At 35.7% G+C, this 25,706-nt stretch overlaps 1 long non-coding RNA gene across 2 annotated transcripts; it reads right to left on the reverse strand.

The window, feature by feature from the left end:
- Positions 1-1,307: 1,307 nt before the first annotated feature.
- LOC120290877 lies at positions 1,308-25,706 on the reverse strand. Of its 2 annotated transcripts, none has more exons than XR_005548603.1 (2): positions 25,326-25,706; positions 1,308-1,661 (listed from the first exon to the last, which is right to left on the reverse strand). It is a non-coding gene; the product is annotated as an uncharacterized LOC120290877 (long non-coding RNA). The 2 variants fall into 2 exon arrangements; XR_005548602.1 differs by lacking the exon at positions 1,308-1,661 and adding an exon at positions 21,940-22,390.

Below are 25,706 nucleotides of genomic sequence, written 5' to 3' on the forward strand. Positions count from 1 at the left end.
AAAACATTGGAATCATACCCAACAAAACTATTCAAAAATCAAAAAAGAAATACTTGCTATAGTTTTATCTATATCAAAATTCCAAGGAGATTTATTAAATCAAAAAATTTCTCTTACGAATTGATTACAAATTAGCTAAAGACGTTTTACAAAAAGACATTTTAAACGTTGCATCAAAACAGATTTTTGCCAGATGGCAAGCCATACTTTTAGTATTCAATTTCGACATTGAATTTATAAACGGTTCTTCAAATTCATTACCTGATTTTCTCACAATAGAATTTTAACAGGGGATACTAATATGCCAAGACCCAAAAAAGACAAAGGCAAAGGCAAAGCCATTGCCGAAACCTCCAATACACCACCAAAAGCCAACAGGCTTAACATCCATCAAGACGTGGCTTCAAACGGCAAAAAACAATCATTCTTACAACAACATCCAATACCAAAAAGGCCTTCAAAAGAATAACCTATACCAGCCCTAGCCCAGCTAGCTGCCATACTACCTAAAGAAACACTAGAGATACTTGCTCAATCTTTACAAAAAATAGTAAAGAAAGAGTTAGTGCCATTGAGGTAAGCAACAATCATTCCCCCACTTGCTGCAGAAAAACAAGCGGAATACAAAAGAATTTCGAATAAGGTGGTCATTAAGTCACAAGCAACCCCTCATTCTCAAAGATTAAAGTTTTTTCCCAAAACATTTTTTCAGAAAATATTGACTATAGAACATGGATTCTTTGATAAAGATCCAATCAAATTTCCAAAAAACATCTTTCCAAGAAAACTAATTGTTCAAACCACACAATACAAACAAAACCGTTGCTCATTTTTAGCAAATCTTAGTGGAGACAAAATCAGCAAGGTTCACTCACTTTACTGACAAAAACAATACAGAAAACATCATCTACACACCCCTTACACTAGGGAGCCTCACCTCATACATCTAAAAAGTTCTAAACCAGACTTACCCAAAATCTACCATACTCCTCCTCATATACATACTGGGATTACCAACAAGCTTGATGGAATGTTTTCTTCAGACAAATACAAATTTTCAACACTCTTGGTTGTTATTTTTTAAAGACAACTTCATAAGACAAAACCTTCCAAACTGGTTTGACTCATAGTGGGATCTCTTTGGTCCTTTGAACATAATACTACATCCCATAGTCAAACAAGAATACAAGGTTTTCAGTTAATACTTCATACTAATACCGCATGATATAAGGTTCCCATGCCTTATGCATTTCTTTATAATATTCAGAATCTCTTGGGTAACAGCATGAGAATTTGAATACAATACATCCACCAAACCTGGTGTACCAATACTTGTCCGAAAATACAAAATAAAGTGATGGGATGGATTCAGATTTCTTGAACGATGATCCGAAGTTGCGGTTAGAACATGGCTAAACAGCTAGAAAACCCAAATAACCACAGTCTCATCAAATACATTGTTTTTACAGGAAAAATCCATAGCAAATGCAACGCTTGCTGCGGTCCAAAGCAAAGAGGAATACTGAAACATCCTCAGGACAATGCTCTCGAAAGTTGAAGAATCACAATGTGGATCTTCCAAATCTCAAGACAGTTAAGACGGATCCTCACAGTCGCATCATAGTGGAAACACCAATGAAGACGATTGCTATAAGATCAACCTAGACAGAGATTAAAGCCAAGACATCATATGCCGACATTATTACAGCGACGCAAATGCTATACACTATAGCAAAATAGGCATTCATTGTTCACTATTCACTATTTACTTTACATTGTTCACTTAGTACTGTTCACTTTACATTGTTCAGCACTGTAACACTTTTACTGCAGCACCCGCTATAAATATACCCTCTCAACACAAGAGAAAGGGACTCGAAATTTTCAGATCTCACTTCTCTCTTTTTCCTCCTCACCCTCTTGTAAACCATCTTCTCTTCAAGCCTCAATTTTTCTTACCTTATACCCCTAGTTACAAAGTAAGTTTGTTTTCAAATACATCTAACATATTTCATACACGGTTACCAACTTACATGATAGTTGGTTAACCATTTCTTGCAATACAAACATCAATACTCCCTAGAGTGCGGATTACCGTCCTAGCGGATGACTTGATGCTTTAGTTTCTGTATCTTTAAATACATATAATTTTCAGTTTATATAATATAAGTTTAGACCACCTTCATGGTTGGTTTTTGTTTATGTATACTCTTACTTTATATTTTATATATTGCCTGAGCTCTTTATATTATATTTAATTCTCGCGATTTTATTTAATTTTTATACAGTCTTTATACATTCTCTATTCTAACAAATCTGTTAATCTCTTATACTCCCTTGTTCTCTCATATAGTACTTTGAGCCTAACCCAGAAAATAAGGAAGTATAAGAGATTGACAAATTTAAGAGTATGAGAAATACTATAGTTATACTAAACTTATAACTATATAGTTAAGAATATGACTATGAAGTTAAATAAAATTATGAACGTGTATGAAGACTAAATAAGGTCTTGAGAATTAAAAATAATCTAAAGAGCAAAAGCAATATATAAGATATAAAATAAGAATATGCAGAAACAAAAATCAACCATGTAGGTGGTATGAACTTGTATTTATATAAATTGAAAATTACATATATTGAAAACTGTAGAAAATAAATATCAAGTCATTCACTAGGGCAGTAATTCGTACTCCATGAAGTATTGATATATGTATTACAAGAAAATATTAATCAACCATCATGTAAGCTGACAACTATGTATAAACTACACTAAATATATTTGAAAATAAACTTACTTTGTGACTAGGAGTGCAAGGTAAGAAAGCTTGAAGCTTGAAGAGAGATAGGGGATTACAAGAGGGAGTAAGGAGGAAAATGATAGAATTCTAAGATCTGGAACAAGCCCCATTTCTTCTGTGTTGAGATAGCGTATTTATAAAGGGTACTACAGTGAAAGTGCTATAATACTGAATAGTGTAAAGTAAACAGTACTGAATAAATAGTATTTGCAACATTATGTCTATCATTTGCTAGTGTATTGCTTTTCCGTCGCTGTAACAATGTTGGCATGTAATATTTTATCTTATCTCTAGGAAAAATATAACATTTTGTAGGAAAAATCCATTGCAAGTGCAACACTCACTGCAGTCTAGAATAAATATAGCACCATTGGAAGTGAAAGAATCACAATGTGGATTTTCTAAATCACAAGACAGCCAAGATGAATCCTCACAGTCACATCATAGTGACACTAATGAAGATGACTGCTAGGAGATCAATCTTGCTTACAGAATATCACATGATAACACTGTTATAACGGCGGAAAAGCAATACACTATATAGCAAATGGCAAATATCTAACAAATATTGTTCACTCGGTACTATTTAACTGTTCACTCAGTGCTATTCACTTTACACTGTTTAGTATTGTAACATTTTCACTATAGCACCCTTTATAAATGTTCACTCAATGCTGATCCAAATCTTAGATTTCTCTCTTCTTCCTCCTCACTCTCTCCTATAATAATCCTTAATCCCTTCAAGCTTCAAGCTTTGTTTCCTTGTATCCTTTGTTATAAAGTAACTTCGTTTTTTAAATGCATTTTCTTATAATACATATATCAATACTTCTTGAAGTGCGGATTACCGCCTCGGTGGATGATTTGATATTTTAGTTTTTGCACTTTTCAATACAATTTGCAATCTTATAATATAATTTCATGTCACCTATATGGTTGGATTTTGTTTCTGCATACTCTTACTTTAGATATTATACATTGCTTACGCTCTTTATACTATTTATCATCATATATACATCATTCTTTTACTTAGTTTATTTCCTTTCAATAATTACTTTAACATTTGAATTATTATATCGGATCATACTTTCACAGAACTCTGAGAGTTCTTTAATTATTTCAAAAACATAGAACCTTTAGAGTTTTTCTCATACTCATAAATTTGTCAATCTCTTATACTTCATTGTTCTCTGATATATATATATTTCTCTTCACCTCTTAGATATATGGCAAGTTTTGCAAAATAAATTATTCTCATCACCTCTTAGGCATTGCCTCTTTGGACACAATTACTCAGTGCACACATTAAAGTATCAGTGTTGAACTATCATGTCTTTTCTGAGATTTGGGAAAGATAACGCAGACAGAATAAGGAGGGACAAATACAGATGGCCGATAAAATACATCTTAAAAAAGTAGCGCAAAAATTCTACTTAAAGAGGACTCAAATAGTTTCAGTTCAAGTTGATAAACTTTTTTGAAAAAAGAACCTCTAGCACTCTCAGAGCGAAATTACCGAAAGGCTTGATAGAAACCCATTTTCAGAGACTAATTCCAGAGCTACGGAAGACCGATCATTGGACCAGAATAACAGGATATAGTTCTAAGAGAAACATTTTTCCAAATATGCATCCCAGATGACTGGGAAATATACAGAAAAGTCGAGTAGCAGATGGTTCAAAATGGTCATTTGCCAAAAGCAGTTCTGTTCAACAATACTCAAATCTTTTTGGGCAAGAAAATCGGTAAAGAATAGCAGAGTCGAAAGATTTTTCAGCCAGACGATGACAAGGCTGGACTTGAGAATGGGTGACGTTAGAAACATCATCAGATACGGTACTTCCCCATAATTGGGTATACAACGTATCGTATGGTTTTCGAAAAGCATGTGAAACTTCACTGGCAGAGTTAAAGTTGCCAGAATATAGTTCTTCTGATTTCTTGCGCTCGTTTTCTTGGAGATGATAATCTCCCACAACCCCACAGCATCATCGGCGTGCAATGCCGACACCCATTCACACAAGCCCAAAAGAATCGAGAAACTCCCAGCAAGATTACAAAGCAAGAACAGGACAATTAACAACCACCGGCAACAAACAAATTCAATGCTGCCTCATCAACAAGAAAAACAAGAAACATGAGCGATGGAGTTTCGAGAGACTCACAGGATGATCCGCACGAAGCATCGAAGAGCCCGCCTTGAACTCTATCCAGCAAGCCCTCGAATCTGTCACCAACACACTGTCCGTCCGCCTCGCCTCGCCTCCGCCGCCGTGTGCAGTCCAGTCGCCCACCTTCCTCTGTCTCTCCGTACCGTGAACGATGATCCGCTGCACAGGCAGCCACATCTGGCTCCGCCCCTTTTCGATCGAGCCAAATCAGGCACCGCTGGCTCGACCGCGGCTCCGTCGAAAGAGAAAAAGGGAATGAGTAGACGAAGGAGAAAGGAAACGCAGACGAAGCAGAAGAGGAGGAGGAGGAGGAGGAGGCGAGGGAGGGAGAGAGATGATCTGACGTGAGTGGAGTCTCTGTTTTCTTGTGGCCGTTGGGAAAGACAGAGAGGAGGGGTCAGATCGGGTACATGGAATTTTACTGTTCTTGTTGTTCGAAATTTAACCCTCTCTTAAAAGGCAAGCGGATCACATGTCAGGGTTGAAAATGTATGTTCATTCCAACGGCTATCTCCCCGTTGCCAATTCAAATTTAAATTCTTAATCAACTAGTTTCACCTTTCCACGTGAATTGTAAATGCGAATTTTAGTGTGGGCAATGATCTGTTGATGATGATTTTTTTTATATATTAGTTAATTTCAATATAAAACGCCTTTCGATTTGATTATTTAGGTATTCACTATATTAGTTAATTATAGTCATCAACCCCTAGAAATTATATTTTCGTTATTTTACTCTTCCGTTGCATGTATTCAGTGTTTTTTGTCCAGTGTATTCCAAGTGATTCTGAAATTTTTCTTTGGTGTGAATCCCCATTGAGGGATGGATTCAGCCGTAGTCAAGTAGTAGTATGGCATTCCTTTATGCATTTTTTTTTTTTTAATTATCTGGGAGAAATCAACTTTTCTTAAAGATATTCTAATTCGGCGAAAACACACAACCCTTTCTTTTTCATTATAGACCTCTGCGACCATCGCCCCTCCTCGTTCCAAGCAATTATCAATATCGAAATTAACGATCGTGGATTGTGTTGATGTTGAGACACTTTGCCGTTCCTCTGCCACAAATGTCCCGGTGGCCTTCGTAATTGATTGTCACTCTCATGGGGGTCTAGAGGTGGAGCTGATTAATAAATGCCTGAAACTGCGTCGTAGGTAACACGGGACATGGTGGACGGCATTTTTGGTTCCTACACAAATTCATTGGAGAGCCACAACATTGACTTGATTGCAACTTTAATCATCTGAAATTTATGTTTGTGATATGCGTTTAAGATCAAAGGTTGGAGGTTTCAACTCATTCAGGTTCCTTAAATATTCCTTAGTCATGCTTAGATTCCTTTTGCTGTTTTATGAATTTATGAGGCGTTGCATTTCTGGTAGTACTTTCTCACAACACAAACACTTAAAATAAGATGGAAGTTCGACATTGAAAAATTAACGGAAATGACTCCAAAAAAGTCATATTATTTGAATATCAATTTAGTCTTGAATATTTCAATTTGACCAATTTAGTTGCAAACATTTCGATAATTTACTAATGTAATCTTTTTAGTCGATTTAAGTTGGAAATTGGTGTCGGCTAAGATCGACGCCATTATGGGCAACTTTTTTATTTTTTTCTTAATTTTGTTCCTTTTTTTCCCACTATGATCGGCAAGTGCTTTGCGGTCGTCACTTGATGGCCGGCAAGCTTTGGCGACCCTCATCAACCATAGTGAAATAAACAAAGGAAAGGAAAAAAATTAAAATTAGAAAATTAAAATGTCAACACTAATCATATGTAGGATAGTCAGCGTCATCATTGACTTGCAATCAATTTTGGTTGGAAGTACTACGTTAGTAAATTGTCGAAAGATTTATGATTAAATTGACAAAATTGAAGAGTTTAATACTAAATTGGCATCTATACAATAAAAATAATATTTTTGGCAAATTATTTTTTTTAAATAAATTATTTCCTAATGGTAATTCAAGATTTCCTAATCTGCTAAATTTGATATGAATCTTAGAAAGCAGGACAAATTTGCATTATGTCATCAAACTGCCATTGTAGTATTTTTGTTGTTTAGAAACGTACTTTTTTTTAGAATTAAATGAAATCTTAAAAGCGTGGACAATAACCTATTTCATAAATCAATTTATGGCTGATGTTTTTCTTAAATTTAGGTTCCGTTCCTTTTGCGGAAAATGTGGCGTTTCAGGAAAATATTTTCCAATAAATCATTTTCCAAGAAAATGTAATTATTTTCCAATGTTCGAATGAAACCTGAAAATGAAATGGAAAATATTTTGAAGGGGATGATTGATGTCTAGAATGATGTTGAAAGAGATTGATTCCGTCATGAATAATCGAAACCTTTGACAACTGAACAAATGATTACTGTAAGTCTAGGCGATGCAAAAAACATTAAGGAAACCAAGATTGGGGTGGACCTCTTTGAGGTCAAGGCAATAAGGATTGAATTTTTAAAAGAATATTAGGATGTAATCACATGGTCCTATGTGGATATGCCGGGATTAGACCCACAAATTGTGGAGCATGCTCTACCAATTAACTCGAATGTGCAGCCTAAAAAGCAAAAACTTTGAAGAATGAAACTAAAGCTTTCCAAGAAGATCGAGAGGAGGTTATGAAGTTATTAAAAGTAGATTTTATCGAAGTGTCTCACTACCCTGATTGAATTTCTAATATTATGCTAGTCATGAAGAAAGATGAATGGGTTAGAGCAACTGAGATCTAAATTGAGCAAGTCTGAAGGATGATTTCTCGTTACCTCATATTGACATTTGGGTCAATTGTGACATCCTAAATTTCTAATTCCGTTTTCAATTAAATGAGACGGACTTTTCAACGATGCGCTTATAGTTCAAATCTCCGAGCTGATCACTCATGAGATAACTAGTCTATCAGGTGAAGCCATTAAGGAATTTAAATGCAATAGGCTTGAGAATCGACCATGAACCGGCGCTCGACCGTATAAATCTTCAAGGATCATTACAACACTGTCAGAATCGAACAGAGATCAGTAATAGGTCGACTCGACTAAGATATGTAATTAGAGTGTGGGTGATTCCACCAGATTTCAATATCCCCGTCGACCGGCACCGGGCGATTATTTACGTCGTTTTGATACCTTGTGTCCGTATTTGAAATCTCGAGATTTTCACCACAATCAAAAGTCACCAATGTGTCGAAGATTATTCCGTGGCTTGAAAATAATCAACCACGGGTCAATTGCACTGAAAATTTCCTAAAAGCTACCCGGTAGATTAGGACGCGCTCAAATCGCGCCCAGATTGAAATTAACCGTGATTTTAAACCCGAATTCAGAAATTGAAGGTTACGGCATGTCACAATTCATTTTAGGAACGTCGACTCATCTTGAAGATTTTTCTACAAGGCGAGATTTTGGCGGAAAAACAAAGTAAGGCCGTTTTTGTTCGAGATTGTCAGAGGGCCATTTTTAATCGAATCTTCGAGATGCAAGTTGGATAATTTGACGGGGAAATGTCATGAGAAGGCCGAGGACACATGGGTTGGTTTAATTGAGCTTCAATTGGATGGAATTGAGAGAGAATTGAATGGATTGAATGGGGGAATGTCCAAAATTCGTAGCTCCCATGGCACACCACATTTTGCACCTATTGCCAAGCTTGTAGAGGAAGCTTGGAGGAGAGAGAGTGGCTGAGGTCATGTGGTGTCATGGTGGGGCAAAGCCAATGAGAAGATGGCAAATGTTGAGCTCTAGAGAGCCCAAGGAGACCCCCCCACTCTTCAACAGCTTCTTCTCCCTTAATCCAAGGCTTTCTCCATTATTGTTGAAGGAGAGAAGCTCAGCAAAAACCAGAGGAACCGAGCAGCATCAGCCCTCCACCGTTGCATGCCCATCGGACCCCATTTCCTCCTCTGTTTTCCCCTTGTTCCAGTTTCTGTTCCAACCGACCTTTCGCCAAAGATCCGAGTAAAAATTTAACTTCCCGGTTGAATTAGTGAACGAGTCACCCATCGCCGCGAAGAAGACATCCAGACCGTTCCGGAGCACCTCGCCGCTTGCCGAAACGATTCTTCGGCCGTCCCGTACGGCCGCCCGAAGCCGCCGCTCGCCGGACCGTCTGGACTCATCCGGTTCCGCCTGTTTCGCCCGTTTCGCGGTTTTCAGCCATTTTCTCCCCATTTCTACCCTACCTCCACCCATACCAACCACTAGCAAGATCCCCTTAACCCCCAGGAGATGCCGGTTGCCAACCACCCGCTCGCCGGAGCTCCGTCAGCCCGTTTTTGCCATTGAAGTTGTTGGTTTCTTCTCTGCAGTTGGTCCGGATCGAAGCGAGAAGACAGCAAGGTTTTGGAGACTTCATGGCCCATTTTCAAGCCCGTCCCGACCTCCGTTGGTGTCGTCACTTTGGGGTTTATCGACCGCCTTGGTGTCGTGGTCGCCGTGAACTCACCGGCCCGCAAAACCGGTGAGTTTATCCTCTAAACCTCGCTTAGCAAGTTAATCATGCTTAAGGGGTGTTTAGATTAGTCTAATTAGGTTTAGGTGGTTAGATTAGATTATTTTAATGTAAATTAGATTAGTTGTATTATTAGTTTAATTGATGTTTAATTAGGGCTAATTGTATGTTTAAATTAGTGTAATCTAGTTTAAGCCCTAATTAATTATTTCGAAATTTTAAATATTATTTTATTTATTTTATATTATTATAATATAATATTTAATTATTTAATTTTCGGAATTAAATTTAATTATTTAATAATTTCGAAAATTTTTGGGATGGCCGTCGTTAGAATTTCGCGCGATCGTAGCAATGCGGTCGGTTTGTGCTAATTATATGTTAAATTGAGAAATTGAGTGGAAAGGATGATTATGGTTAATTATTCCTAAGTGAGGAATTGAATAAAATTGGAGAAGTTTTGGTATTTAACTTGAAAATACCCGGTGTTAGCTTCTAGCACCGTGATTGGTTTGTATAGCCGGTCTGAATCGATTGGATTTATTGATTGATTTATTTGAAGTATGGATTAGTTTATTATTGAATTATCGGCTTTTAAGAGCTATTATATCAGTTACAGCTTTGGTGAGCTATTTATTTATACAGCTTGAGCGAGCTACCATCTATATATTACAGCTTTGGAAAGCATATGTCATATTAACGACTAGTTTGATAGACGGTATTAAATGATAGATAGTATGGAGTGGAATGGAAAGATTGATGGTATGATTGGATTGAATCGTTGGATCAATTGTTTGATTTGAGAAATGTTCAAATTGTACTGACGTACAAGAATGGATTGAGGTGAGGTAAGTCCTCCATCCTCTTTGTGTGACTAGAGCACCACAGGGCTTATTTTCTTCCTAATCGAGTTTTAGAGGGTAGGACAAGCTGAGATATTGTCTCATCCCGGTTGTGGGATAATATTTCAAGTCCCTAAATGGCGGATCCTCCTGAGCTTTTTTGGTAGACTAGTGAGGGCCGTTGAGAGGATTTTTTACTTCGTCGATCTCGACTGAAGAGCTAGCGAATGGACCTGTCTAGCTGATCTTAGGACAGCTTAGTTTTTTAGGACTGATCTTCTATAGATCTTTTGTAAATAGCCTAGTCCTGTAAATGAACTGGTTTGATATGTATAAAAAGTATGTGGTTGGTTTTGAAAATGTGATCCTGCTTTTCTATCCCAATTGAGTTTTGTCTGGGGATTATTTATCCGCTTCCGCATGTGTAATTAAAAAGAATGGGTCGGGGACGTGTCCTGGGAAGTCGCATTTCTATCGGCCTCAGTGGGATGTGCGCGTGCTTGAGGTTCGGGGCGTGACATCAATAGCACCATAGGATTTGAATTATTCTCCTCATGTGTGACAACCCAAGGAACGGGAAGGGGTCCTCTCTAGTCGCACATCACCTAAGGAGGGAGTCACGGGCTAGTTTATAAGGCTTGGGATCCCTTTAACCTGTGCGACTCGTTTTAAAGTCGTGAGAACTCAATGTTCAAAGCAGACAATATTACACAATAGGGCTCAGGTCGTTACAAATGGTATCAGAGCTGACTCCCGACCATGTGTGGGGGCCACAGCGAGCACATTGTGCCTGACCGTGTGTGGGGGCCACAACGAGGACACTGTGCTCTTAAGGGGTGGAGAGTGTGCCAGCCCAAGGAAGGGGAAAAGGTCCTCTCTAGTCCCACATCACCTAGGGAGGGAGTCCTAGGCTAGTTTATAAGGCTTGGGGTCCCTTTAACCTGTGTGATGCGTTTTAAAGCAGTGAGGACTCAATGTCCAAAGTGGACAATATTACACAGTGGGGCCCGGGTCGTTATATCATGGATTTACAAAGTGATGTTGTTTGATTTGAAAAATGCAAAAGCCACATATTAGAGAGTGATTTTCACATTGCTCCATGACATGATGCATGAGGAAATAGAGGTGTATTCTGATGACATGGTCACCAAATCAAAGTGTGGGGAAGACCATGTTCGCAATTTAAAGAATTATTCGACAGACTCAGATAATCTAAATTGAGACTTAACCTTGTAAAATTCGTATTTGGGGTAAAGTACGGGAATAGAGGTGTGCTTTGAGGACATGATCGACAAATCAAAGTATGGGGAAGACCATATTCACAATTTAAAGAAGTTATTTGACTAACTCACAAAATTTAAACTGAGACTTAACCTCATAAAATGCATATCGGGAGCAAAGTCCGAGAAATTGTTAGGTTTCATGGTCGGTTGCCGAGGAATTGGAATTGACACATAAAAAAAGCCATCTATAATCTCAAAGCTCCTTCTATTGTCAAGTAAGTTCGAAGTCTTTTAGGTAGATTGAGCTATGTTTCAATTGTTGGAGATAGCCAAACCATCTTCAAACTTCTAAAGAAATATAGTGAAATTGAGTAGGATGCTGAGTACTAGAAAGTCTTTGAAGAGATAAAGCAATACCTTTCGAATCCACCGGTGCCGGTACCACTAGTCATACTTCGTGTATTGTTGCTACATCTTTCGGTCATATGTCTTAAAGCAATCATGTAATTGTTTCATGTTAGGAATGTAAGATGCATTATTTAGTTAATGGCAGAAAAATATTCATTCATTGTCCAATTTATATGTATGAGTCCATAAGATCATTTATGACCGAACGGGTTAATAATATGTGTAATGGGTTTATAGTTATATTCGATCCTTAAATCACTCATAGTGGATGGATTATTGAAAGAATATTGATGATCTTGTTGAGACCGATATGTTCTTAAGCTTCTCGATTGAGTATTGGATATCTAGAGAGATGATGGGTCACAAGTCATTGTGTATTGTGATATCCAAGCCAAAAAAGGTGCTTGTCTTGAACAAGTTCACTAAACATGACATGTATAGAATGATTATTAACATGGTCAATGACTAATAGTTCATGCTTTGGTCTTGTGTAAGATACTTAGACGTGAAGCACAATACCGACTTGTATGTTGGATGGCCATAGTTTACAAATGTGCATATTGATGCTTTGTCAAACTATCATTATACTTGATGGTCATTATTTGTTCACATATGAAGGCACATGGTGTGCACAATATGCAATCTATACAATAATGATGTCCTATGCGATCTAATCGTGACAAACCAAGAAAGAATGGTTCATGTCTCGAAAAATACATGTCAATTAAATTTTGACATATGATCAAATTAGTGGCTTTACAAATAATTCCATGGCCTTTGTTCGATCAGGACATTGTGAGATAGAAAGATGATTTATATGGTCGCCAAAGTTAACAAGTTCATTGTGTTCTTATAGGTGACATTGAATATTTGCTTCTCACCAATTGCCACTTCATTACCATTACAAGGCTTTTTATAGGCGATGAGTATAAAGTAGATTTGAATCAAAAATAAAAAATAAAGACAAAACAAAACAGCATAACAAACTGGGGTCCTTGACATAATTACAATGGATAGAGTTCCGTAACCCAATTATTGCAAGCTTAGGATTCTGAATAGGGAGCAGATACTATTTGCTATAATTGTGAATAATGATCAATGTTACAATAATTTTATTACAAGCTTATTTCCATCCAAAGTTATAGTCATAGTTTAAGTTGTTTACGTTGTGAGTGAATTCTCTTTGTAGTAGGAAAGCATCTCTAGACCATTTGAAGGAGGTTTGTCTTCAAATTCATGTATCTTATAAGGTTTTAGAGTGTTAGTCCTTGGCTAAGTCTTTTAGGCATGACTGGCTAGGGCTAATTTGATATTTAGACATAATAAGAGATGATATTGGGGTCTAGTCTAAGAGATAAGGATAAAAGTCTATGATCATAAGAATTGTGAGAAAGGGGTTCCTCCATTAATCTTGAGAGGATTGTGTGGGATAATATGTGTTTACCATTTCTTGCTCCTATGATTAAGTCCCCATGAAATAGGCATGAGTAGTCCCATACTTCTTCAAGAATGGTTCGACTTTTTTGACATAGAATTCTCTGGAGTTCTCTATAGTTGTATTCAATAGATCCGACGCAATCAAGAAATGATTTGTAAATACGAGCTACTGAAGATGTGGCTGAAGTTTCTAGGTTGTGATACCTACTTTGGCTAGAGTACTAGAGAGGGTACCGTTATTAAGAATAAAAGTCCATGGACGATGGAGTTATTAAGTTTCTAGGTTGTGAAACACATCATTGTTATTTCTAGTAAACAACCATCAAAGTTTGGGCAGTTATCAACTTCTCTAGGAAAAAGTGTTTCTAGTAAACAATAGGATAAATCCATTTTAGCAAGATTAAGATATTTCTGTCATTTTCATTTTCGTTATTATAACCGAGTGCAATTAGCTTGGTTAATTTGATAAGAATTTTTTTGGTTGGAAACTCAATAACTATTTATTAGTTAAGTATCATAATAACCATCAAAGTTTTTCAAGGAAATCTTCCTTCCATATTAATAGAGGTATAAATGAGCCTATATGACACTGCAACATGAGATTGTCAAGATTTTCAATGAGCCTATCATTATGGATTTGCTCAATAATTTCCTAGAGGTATTCCAGACTTGGCCATTCTTGCATTTTTTTTTTTCGATTTTATACTTTTCTGACAAAGGAAAAGAATGTCTTAGAATGTACATGTTGATTTTCACTGGTGCCTTTGGCCTAGAGATAAAGTCAGCAAGTACATTTTTCTTACTTGCAATGTGTTTGGTTTCGAAAAAGTACTTCAAAAACCATTCATCCCATCAAAGCAGCAGGGAATGAAGAATTTGCTTTTACTTGAGTTTGGTAATCTAGGGAAAAGATTCCATATCCGATTCTATTAGGAAATGATGGTCGATAAGATTAGACTCAATTTTTTTTTTTTATTCCATTATTCATTGCCAATATATCCTTGATGTAGAGTGATAATGTATTTCACATTGAAAAAACTTTCTACTTTTATAATGGCAAAAGTGTCACTTACCATTAATTTTTTCAAATAGTATAATTGCCCAGTATTCATCGCTAGCATCAGTTTAAATGACTATTTTCCCAGTACATGATATAATGGGGGAAGAGTTTGCATGGCTTCCTTTAGTTTTGTGATTGTTCTTATTTTAGCTTTTCCATAAGGTGGAGGATTTTTTTTTCAACATCAATTGTAATGGGATTAGCTTTTGCTAAACCCTCTTTTTTGTTCTCTTTAATTTGCTCCATGTGATATATTATTCATTTATACATCCATTAATCTAGAAGGTTGTTATGGTATTTACCAATAAATATTTAATAGCTATTAAGTTTTCCACAAGAAAATTCCTTATTAAATTAACCAAACTAATCGCACTTGATTATAATAATGAACATGAGAATGACATAAATCTCTTAACCGTGCTCAAATGGTTTTATCCTCCCATTTACTGAAAACGACTCTTCTTAAAGGAGTTGAGAATTACACAAACATAACGAAACACACACTATTGTGAATCTTTGTTGTCCATGGACTTTTTACATAATAAAACTCTAGCCATAATAGGTAACATAACTTACAAACCTCAACCACATCTTCAAATAGCTCGTATTTACAAATTATTTCCTGATTACGTTAGATCCATTAAATACAACTATAAAGAACTCCAGAGAATTCTATGTCAAGAAAATCGGACCATTCTTGAAAAAATATAGTACTACTCAACGCTTGTTCCATGGGACCACAAAGGACTTACACTTGTAGCAAGATGGGGACTCGAAGAATTCAATTAGGCATAGAATTGGGCAAGGACAACTTAAGCATATAAGCAAGAAACGGCAAACACTAACAATCCCGCACAATTCTCTTAGGATCAAAAGGGGGACCTCTTAGGATTCTTATGATCACGGATCTTTGTCCTTATCCTTTGCACTAGACCCCAACACCATCTCTTATTATGTCCATAAATCAAACTGGCCCTAACCAATCATACCCAAAAACTGAGCTAAGAGATTGACACTCCAAGACCTTTTAGGATATATGAACCTAAAAACAAACTTCCTTGAAATGGTCTAAACATGTGGGATGCTTTGCTACTACAAAGAGACACTCACAGCTCAGACGGCTTAGATTATGACTATAACTCCAAATGGAGATAAGCTTCTAATAAAGTTACTATAGCACTGATCATTGGTCATTAATTACTATAGCAAACAATACTCGGTCCCCCTTGTGTTGTCCCATCTTACCTTTATTTTCTATTGTTGTTTCAAATCTGCTTTGTACTTATCGCCTATAAAAGGCCTTGTAAGAAAGAGCGGCTTGTATCGCCTATACAGGTTGAGAAGTAAATATCCCTATCTCCCAAATCTCTCCATGTCTCCCTAAATATTTCCTTCTCTCCAGTTTAGTAGAATCCTCTGAGAAATGCAGCTTGATTACTTAGAAATGTTATCATCTTGGCATCATTAAGTATCTCTATGCTTTGAACTAAATTTATGGGTAGTTTGCATTTGAAAGGTAGTCTCTGAATGGCTTGAACATGAGGTTCACCCATTGGGATAACATACCTGCTTCAATTAACCTAGCTTTCCCTAGTTCCAAGCATAGAACCCCCCCAATGGTAGCCATGGCATATTGTTAGACGCCACTCATGGTTTGTAGGAAGTTGAGACTAATTTGGACTATCACTTCTCTTAGTTGTATTAATGTGTTAGTATAAATCCTACTACCAGTTTAGTGATGAACCTAAGGATATCACATACCATAATCCCTCAATTGAGGCAATTAGATTGAATCGGGCTAAAAATAAAATACTTGAAAGGGGTTTCAAACTTCACGATTGAATCAAAGATCTTAAGCGAGTTTATGTTCAATGACTGAATTAATAATTTAAAGTGAGTTCAAAATTAATAGCCACCTTAATATTGGAAATGAGTTCAAAGTCAATAACCAAATAAATGATTTGAAACGGTTTCAAATTTGAATGACCAATTAATGCTTGAATTAATGACCGAACTTACGTCCCTCAGATTTTATGGCCGAATTAGTTCTCTTAAATGGTTTTAGAGTTAATGAACCGATCTAAATATGATTTAGGACTAGTTATAAAAAAAGGTGATTGAGAGAGCAGATCATGGGATGAACGATGATCGCCAATAGTTGACTGACAATAGTGATCAATCAAACAGTCCAACATGAGAGAAATTGCTAGCACCATCATCGTGGTGACCCCTTTCAAGTTTCTCTCCACCGTTCGACGCGTGTTGGTGGTGTGTGGGCTTGACATTTGTAGAGCTAGATTTAAAGAACGTCAAAACCTGCGTTATAAGGAGATTAGACGTTCGTTGTTTGGATTTGAAAAATGTTAGAACCAATATTATCAAAAGACATCAGACGTTTGTGTCAAAAAATTAAATGTTCGTAGTCAAAATTTGAAGAACATTAGAACCAAACTTTTTAGGCAATGACCAAGGATAATGTGATTAGCGTTCTTCTCACTTTTATGTGCTTCTTATTAAAATGCACAAATAATGTTAAGGAAATATATGTATGGGCGTTTCTACTCCTGCTATGAATAATTTTGGTTCAAATTTATCTATTCACATATTCTTGTTTATCAAAACATATCCCAACAATGTCCCCTTCCTTGGGTCTCTAGTTTATCTTCCTGCCAAAATTTGTCAAAAAAGGAAGTGCAAAGGAAGATTGAATCTCGCTCAACAAGTCAAGCAAGACTCACCAACACTTGGTGGCGTCTTCGAGTTTAGAATCTCTTCTGACCTGGGCCTCCTCGGCATCGGTGGACACTCGGCTAGCTGTCTTGCTATTAGCGGACGTAGAAGTCTTGAATCCTCCCTCTTCCTCGTCTTCTCCATCGCCATCTCTATTGACCTTAAATTCTTGCCCAATGTTAGACGGTAGTTTGATCACCAACGGAGCCTTACGATCATGATAGGATCGCACCTATCAAGTTTCGTTCCATCCTCGGAAGGAGAAATTTCGAAGGAGTTGGAGGAGGGTCTCGCGGTGTTTGAATCGCCCTCGGGAAGCCCAAAAGACACTTGGGAAGTGGACATGCTCGCAAATGGGGAAGACCTTCTCAAAGTGTGTGAAGCAAGGAGAAAAAGGAGCAAGAGAGGGATGACAGGGAAAATGAGACACTTTATGGGGGGCTGTTGCAGTGCAGGAAGTTGGGAAAGAATCACCCACGAAGGATTCAGTCATGACATAAAAGTTGCAATAATTTTAGAAAAGCATGGAGGAAAAATTGACCTTTCAAAGAAAAATTACATTTTTTTTTAAAAATAGTGTTAGGTGTGAGAAAACTTAATAGAAAAAGGAAGCCTTTAAGTAGAAATTGTTGTTTCAAGAAAATCATCACATGCTATACAATTGACATGAAAAAGGAATGTGTAGAAAAAAACTATTTAATCCAAAATGAAATGCTTCCCATTGTGATATATATATATATATATATATATATATATATATATATATATATATATATATATATATATATATCATAAAGAGGTTAGGATCGGAGTACTATATGAGATAATAAGGGAGTATAAGAGATTAACGGATCTATAAGAATAACAAATGTATAAAGACTATATAAAAACTAAATAAAACCATGAGAATTAAATATAATGTAAAGAGTAAAGGTAATATATAAAATATAAAGTAAGAGTATGCATAAATGCATAAACAAAAAACGGGATAAGAACGCTTCAAGTGCCAAAAGTTGGCACAAATGGACACTTAAGTCCAAAAGTTACGAAGGTACACTTAAGTGTCACATTCGAAGAAAAACGGATCACTTAAGTGCCACTCGGCCAAAGTCCGGCCAAAAGGCTGACGTGGCATTTTCCGACAATTTCGGCGAAGTGAACCCAAAACGACGCCGTTTTGCATGCCGACGTGGCAAATATTGCAAAAACGGCGTCCCTTTCGGTTGACATGGTAAAAAAATAATATAAAAATTAAATAAATAAAATATAAAATTCGATTTATTTAAAATATTAAAAAATAATAATTTTAATAGTTAAAATATTAAAATAATAATAATTTTAAAATAAAATTTAGTTAACATATTAAAAATAATAATAATTTAAAAAATAATTCTAAAATTAGATTTTGTTAAAAAATTAAAAAAAAATTAAATTTAGTTAAAATATAAAAAAATAATAAATTTAAAAAAAAATAAAAAAATTTAAAATTAGATTTAGTTAAAAATTTTAAAAAAAATTAAAATTAGATTTAGATAAAAAAAAAAAATTTAAAAAATAATTTTAAAATTAAATTTAGTTAAAATATTAAAAAATAATAATTTTAAAATTAGATTTAGTTAAAATATTAAAAAAATAATAATTCTAAAATTTAATTTAATTAAAATATTAAAAAATAATAATTTTAAAATTAAAAAATTAAAAAAAAAGGGGGCGGTGGTGAGGCTGCCCTCGGCCACCGCCCCCCCCCTTTTATTAATTTATAAATTTTTGAGAATTTTTTATTTTTTAATATTTTAACTAAATTTAATTTAATTTTTTTAATATTTTAACTAAATCTAATTTTAAAATTTTTATTTTTTATTTTAAAATTATTATTTTTTAATATTTTAAATTTAATTTTAAAATTATTATTTTTAAAATTTTTTAACTAATCTAATTTTAAAATTATTATTTTTTATTTTTTATTTTTTTATTTTTAAAATTATTATTTTTTTAATATTTTAAATTTAATTTTAAAATTATTTTAACTATTAAAATTATTATTTTTTAATATTTTAACTAAATCTATTTTTAAATTTAATTTATTTAATTTTATATTATTTTTTTTTTTTATCACACAGCTCAAAAACGACGCCTTAGTTTTTGCATTATTTGGCCATGTCATCATGCAAAACGGCGTCGTTTTGGGCTCGGTTCGCCAGAAAAATGTTGGATTTTGGCCGGATTGGCACTCAAGTGATCCATTTTGCTCCGATTTTGGCACTTAAGTGTACATTTCGTAACTTTTGGCACTCCAGGGGTCCTTGTCCCAACAAAAACCAATCATAAAAGTGGTCGAACTTATATTATATAAACTAAAAATTACATGTATTGATACGAAACTAAAGCATCAAGTCATCTGCTAGGGCAGTAATCCGCATTCCAGGGAATATTGATGTTTATATTACAAGAAACAGTTAACCAATATCATGTAAGTTGGTAACCGTGTATGAAATATTCTAGATGTATTTGAAAACAAATTTATTTTGTAACCATGGTGTATTTATAGAGGATGTTACAATAAAAGTGCTACAATGTTGAACAGTGTAAAAGTGAACAGTACTGAGTGAACAATGTAAGGTGAATAGTGAACAGTGAATGCCTATTTTGCTACAGTGTATAGCCTTTGTGCCGATGTAACAGCGTCGGCATGTGATGTCTTGGCTTTAATCTCTGTCTAGGTTGATCCCATAGCAGTCATCTTCATTGGTGTTTCCACTGTGATGCAACTTGAGGATCCATTGTGATTCTTCCGCTTTCGAGAGCATTGTCCTAAGGATGTTGCAGTATTCCTCTCTGTTCTAGACCGCAGCAAGTGTTGCACTTGCTATGGATTTTACCTGTAAAAACGATGTATTTGATGGGACTGTGGTTATCTGAGTTTTCTAGCTGTTTAGCCATGTTCTAACCGCAGCTTCGGATCCTTGTTCAAGAAATTTGAATCTATCCCACCACTTTGTTTTGTATTTTCGGATAAGCATTGGTACACCAAGTTTGGTGGATGTATTATATTCAAATTCTCATGCTATTACCAAGAGATTCTGAATATTATAAAGAAATGCATAAGGCATGGGAACCTTATATCATGCGGTGTTGGTATGAAATATTCACTGAAAACCTTGTATCCTTGTTTGACTGTGAGGTGTAGAAGATGGATTCTTCGATGAAGATCTAATCAAATTTGCAAAGAACATCTTTTTAAAAAACTGATTGTTCAAACCACACAATACAAACAAAACCGTTGCTTATTATGAGCAAATCCTAGTGAAGACAGAATCAGCAAGGTCCACTCACTTTGCTGACAAAAACAATACAAAAAAACATCCTCTACTCCACTATATTCATTAGCAAAGTCATACATCCCTCACACTAGGGAGCCTCACCTCATACATCCAAAAAGTTCCAAACAAAACTTACCCAAAGTCTACCATACTCCTCCTCATATACATATTGAGATTACCAACAAGCTTGGTGTAATGTTTTCTTCAGACAAAATACAAATTTCCAATACTCTTTATTATTATTTTTTAAAGATAACTTCCCAAGACAAAGCCTTCCAAATTGGTTTGACTCCTAGTGGGATCTCTTTGGTCCTTTGGACATAATACTACACCCCACAGTCATATAAGAATACAGGGTTTTCAGTGAATACTTCATACCAACACCGCATGATATAAGGTTCCCATGCCTTATGCATTTCTTCATAATATTCAGAATTTCTTGGGTAACAGCATGGGAATTTAAATATAGTACATCCACCAAACCTGATGTACCAATATTTATCCGAAAATACAAAACAAAGTGGTGGGATGGATTCAGATTTCTTGAACAAGGATCCGAAACTGCGGTTAGAACATGGCTAAACAGCTAGAAAACCCAAATAACCACGGTCCCATCAAATACATCGCTTTTATAGGAAAAATTCATAGCAAGTGCAGCACTTGCTTTGCGGTCTAGAGCAAAGAGGAATACTGCAAACATCCTCAGGACAATGCTCTCGGAAGCGGAAGAATCATAATGTGGATCTTCCAAATCTCAAGACAGTCAAGACGGATCCTCACAGTTGCATCATAGTGGAAACACCAATGAAGACGACTGCTACGGGATCAACCTAGACAGAGATTAAAGCCAAGACATCACATGCTGACACTGTTACAGCGGCGCAAAGGCTATACACTATAGCAAAATAGGCATTCACCGTTCACTATTCACTATTCACTTTACATTGTTCACTCAGTACTATTCACTTTACACTGTTCAACACTGTAGCACTTTTACTGTAGCACCCGCTATAAATGCACCCTCTTAACACAAGAGGAAGGGACTCGAAATTTTCAGATCTCACTTCTCTCTTCTTCCTCCTCACCCTCTTGTAAACCCTCTTCTCTTCAAGCCTCAAGCTTTCTTAAGTTCGTTATCAAATACACCTAGAATATTTCATACACGATTACCGACTTACATGATAGTTGGTTAACTATTTCTTGTAATACAAACATCAATACTCCGTGGAGTGCGGAGTACCGCCATAGCGGATGACTTGATGCTTTAGTTTTTGTATCTTTCAATACATGTAATTTTCAGTTTATATAATACAAGTTCAGACTACCTTCATGGTTGGTTTTTGTTTATGCATACTCTTACTTTATATTTTATATATTGCATTTGCTCTTTACATTGTATTTAGATTTTATACAGTCTTTATACATTCTATGTTCTTATAGATCTGTTAATTTCTTATACTCTCGTATTCTCTCATATGGTACTCCGATCTTAACCCATAAAACAAGAAAGTATAAGAGATTGACAAACATCCTCAGGACAATGCTCTTGGAAGCGGACGAATCATAATGTGAATCTTCCAAATCTCAAGATAGTCAAGACGGATCCTCACAGTCGCATCATAGTGGAAACACCAATGAAGACGACTGCTACGGGATCAACCTAGACAGAGACTAAAGCCAAGACATCACATGCTGACACTGTTACAGCGGCGCAAAAGCTATACACTATAGCAAAATAGGCATTCACTGTTCACTATTCACTATTCACTTTTACATTGTTCAACACTGTAGCACTTTTACTGTAGCACCCACTATAAATGCACCCTCTCAACACAAGAGGAAGGGACTCGAAATTTTTAGATCTCACTTCTCTCTTCTTCCTCCTCACCCTCTTGTAAACCCTCTTCTCTTCAAGCCTCAAGCTTTCTTACCTTGTACCCCTGGTTACAAAGTAAGTTCGTTATCAAATACACCTAGAATATTTCATACACGATTACCGACTTACATGATAGTTGGTTAACTATTTCTTGTAATACAAACATCAATACTCCGTGGAGTGCGGAGTACCGCCATAGCGGATGACTTGATGCTTTAGTTTTTGTATCTTTCAATACATGTAATTTTCAGTTTATATAATACAAGTTCATACTACATTCATGGTTGGTTTTTGTTTATACATACTCTTACTTTGTATTTTATATATTGCATTTGCTCTTTACATTGTATTTAGTCTTTATACATTCTCTGCTCTTATAGATCTGTTAATTTCTTATACTCCTGTATTCTCTCATATGGTACTTCGATCTTAACCCATAAAACAAGGAAGTATAAAAGATTGACAAACTTAAGAGTATAAGATAAGATTATGAATATGAAGTTAAATAAAATTATGAACATGTATGACTAATAAAGTCTTGAGAATTAAAAATAATCTAAAGAGCAAAACAATATATAAGATATAAAATAAGAATATACAAAAACAAAAATCAACCATATAGGTGGTATGAATTTGTATTTATATAAATTGGAAATTACATATATTGAAAAGTGTAGAAAATAAATATCAAGTCATCCACTAGGGCAATAATTCATACTCCATGAAGTATTGATATATGTATTACAAGAAAATATTAATCAACCATCATGTAAGCTGACAACTATGTATAAACTACACTAAATATATTTGAAATAAACTTACTTTGTGACTAGGAGTGCAAGGTAAGAAAGCTTGAAGAGAGATAGGGGATTACAAGAGGGAGTAAGGAGGAAAAAGATAGAATTATGAGATCTGGATCAAGCCCCCATTTCTTCTGTGCTGAGATAGCGTATTTATAAAGGGTACTATAGTGAAAGTGCTATAATACTGAACAGTGTAAAGTATACAAGATCTTGAGTGAAAAAGTATTTGCTACATTGTATTGCTTTTCCGTCGCTGTAACAGTATTGGCATGTAATATTCTGTCTTATCTCTAGGAAAAATATAACATTTTTGCACGAAAAATCTATTACGAGTGCAACACTCCTTGATCTAGAATAAATATAGCACCATCCAATACTTCAATGTTCTTAGACAAATACTCTCGGAAGTGGAAGAATCATGATGTGGATTTTCTAAATCACAAGACAACCAAGATGAATCCTCACAGTCACATCATAGTGACACTAACAAAAATGACTGCCATGAGATCAATTTTGCCTACAGAATATCACATGACAATACTATTATAACAGCGGAAAAGCAATACACTATATAGAAAATGACAAACATCTAACAAATACTGTTCATTCAGTACTGTTCACTTTACACTTTGTTTAGTACTATAACATTTTCACTATAGCACCCTCTATAAATACGGTTTTCTCAACACGAAGAGAGGGCATGATTCAAATTTCAGATTTCTCTCTTCTTCCTCCTCACTCTCTCTTATAATAATCCTTCATCATTTCAAGCTTCAAGCTTTGTTACCTTGTATTCTTATTTTTTAAATACATTTTCTTATAATACATATATCAATACTTCTTGAAGTGCAAATTACCGCCCCAGTGAATGATTTGATATTTTAGTTTTTGCACTTTTTAAAACAATTTGCAGTCTTGTAATATAATTTCTTATAATACCTATATGGTTGGATTTTGTTTCTGCATACTCTTACTTTAGATCTTATACATTGCTTACGCTATTTATACTATTTATCATCATATATACATCATTCCTTTACTTAGTTTATTTCCTTTCAATAATTACTTTAACATTTGAATTATTATATTGTATCATACTGTTATAGAACTCGAGAGTTCTTTGATTATTTCAGAAACATAGAACCTTTAGAGTTTTCTCATACTCATAAATTTGCCAATCTCTTATACTTCATTGTTCTCATATATATATACTTCATTGTATATATATATACACATATATATATACTCTTAGATATATGGCAAGTTTTGCAAAATAAATTATTCTCTTCACCTCTTAGGCATTGCCTCTTTGGACACAATTTTTCGGTGCACACATTAAAGTATCAGTGTTGAACTATCATGTCTTTTCTGAGATTTGGGAAAGATAACACAGACAGAATAAGGAGGGACAAATACAGATGGCCGATAAAATACATCTTAAAAAAGTAGCGCAAAAATTCTACGTAAAGAGGACTCAAATAGTTCCAGTTGAAGTTGATAAACTTTTTGAAAAAAGAACCTCTAACACTCTCAGTGCGAAATTACCGAAAGGCTTGATAGAAACCAATTTTCAGAGACTAATTCCAGAGCTACGGAAGACCGATCATTGGACCAGAATAACAGGATATAGTTCTAAGAGAAACATTTTTCCAAATATGCATCCCAGATGACTGGGAAATATACAGAAAAGTCGAATAGCAGATGGTTCAAAATGGTCATTTGCCAAAAGCAGTTCTGTTCAACAATACTCAAATCTTTTTGGGCAAGAAAATCGGTAAAGAATAGCAGAGTCGAAAGATTTTTCAGCCAGACGATGACAAGGCTGGACTTGAGAATGGGTGACGTTAGAAACATCATCAGATAAGGTACTTCCCCATAATTGGGTATACAACGTATCGTATGATAATCAAAAAGCATGTGAAACTTCACGGGCAGAGAGTTAAAGTTGCCAGAATATAGTTCTTCTGATTTCTTGCGCTCGTTTTCTTGGAGATGATAATCTCCCACAACCCCACAGCATCATCGGCGTGCAATGCCGACACCCATTCACACAAGCCCAAAAGAATCGAGAAACTCCCAGCAAGATTACAAAGCAAGAACAGGACAATTAACAACCACCGGCAACAAACAAATTCAATGCTGCCTCATCAACAAGAAAAACAAGAAACATGAGCGATGGAGTTTCGAGAGACTCACAGGATGATCCCGCACGAAGCATCGAAGAGCCCGCCTTGAACTCTATCCAGCAAGCCCTCGAATCTGTCACCAACACACTGTCCGTCCGCCTCGCCTCGCCTCCGCCGCCGTGTGCAGTCCAGTCGCCCACCTTCCTCTGTCTCTCCGTACCGTGAACGATGATCCGCTGCACAGGCAGCCACATCTGGCTCCGCCCCTTTTCGATCGAGCCAAATCAGGCACCGCTGGCTCGACCGCGGCTCCGTCGAAAGAGAAAAAGGGAATGAGTAGACGAAGGAGAAAGGAAACGCAGACGAAGCAGAAGAGGAGGAGGAGGAGGAGGAGGCGAGGAGGGAGGAGAGAGATGATCTGACGTGAGTGGAGTCTCTGTTTTCTTGTGGC

This window comes from Eucalyptus grandis, chromosome 1 (genome assembly GCF_016545825.1).
Source record: "Eucalyptus grandis isolate ANBG69807.140 chromosome 1, ASM1654582v1, whole genome shotgun sequence".
In the NCBI taxonomy this organism is placed as follows: Eukaryota; Viridiplantae; Streptophyta; class Magnoliopsida; order Myrtales; family Myrtaceae; genus Eucalyptus; species Eucalyptus grandis.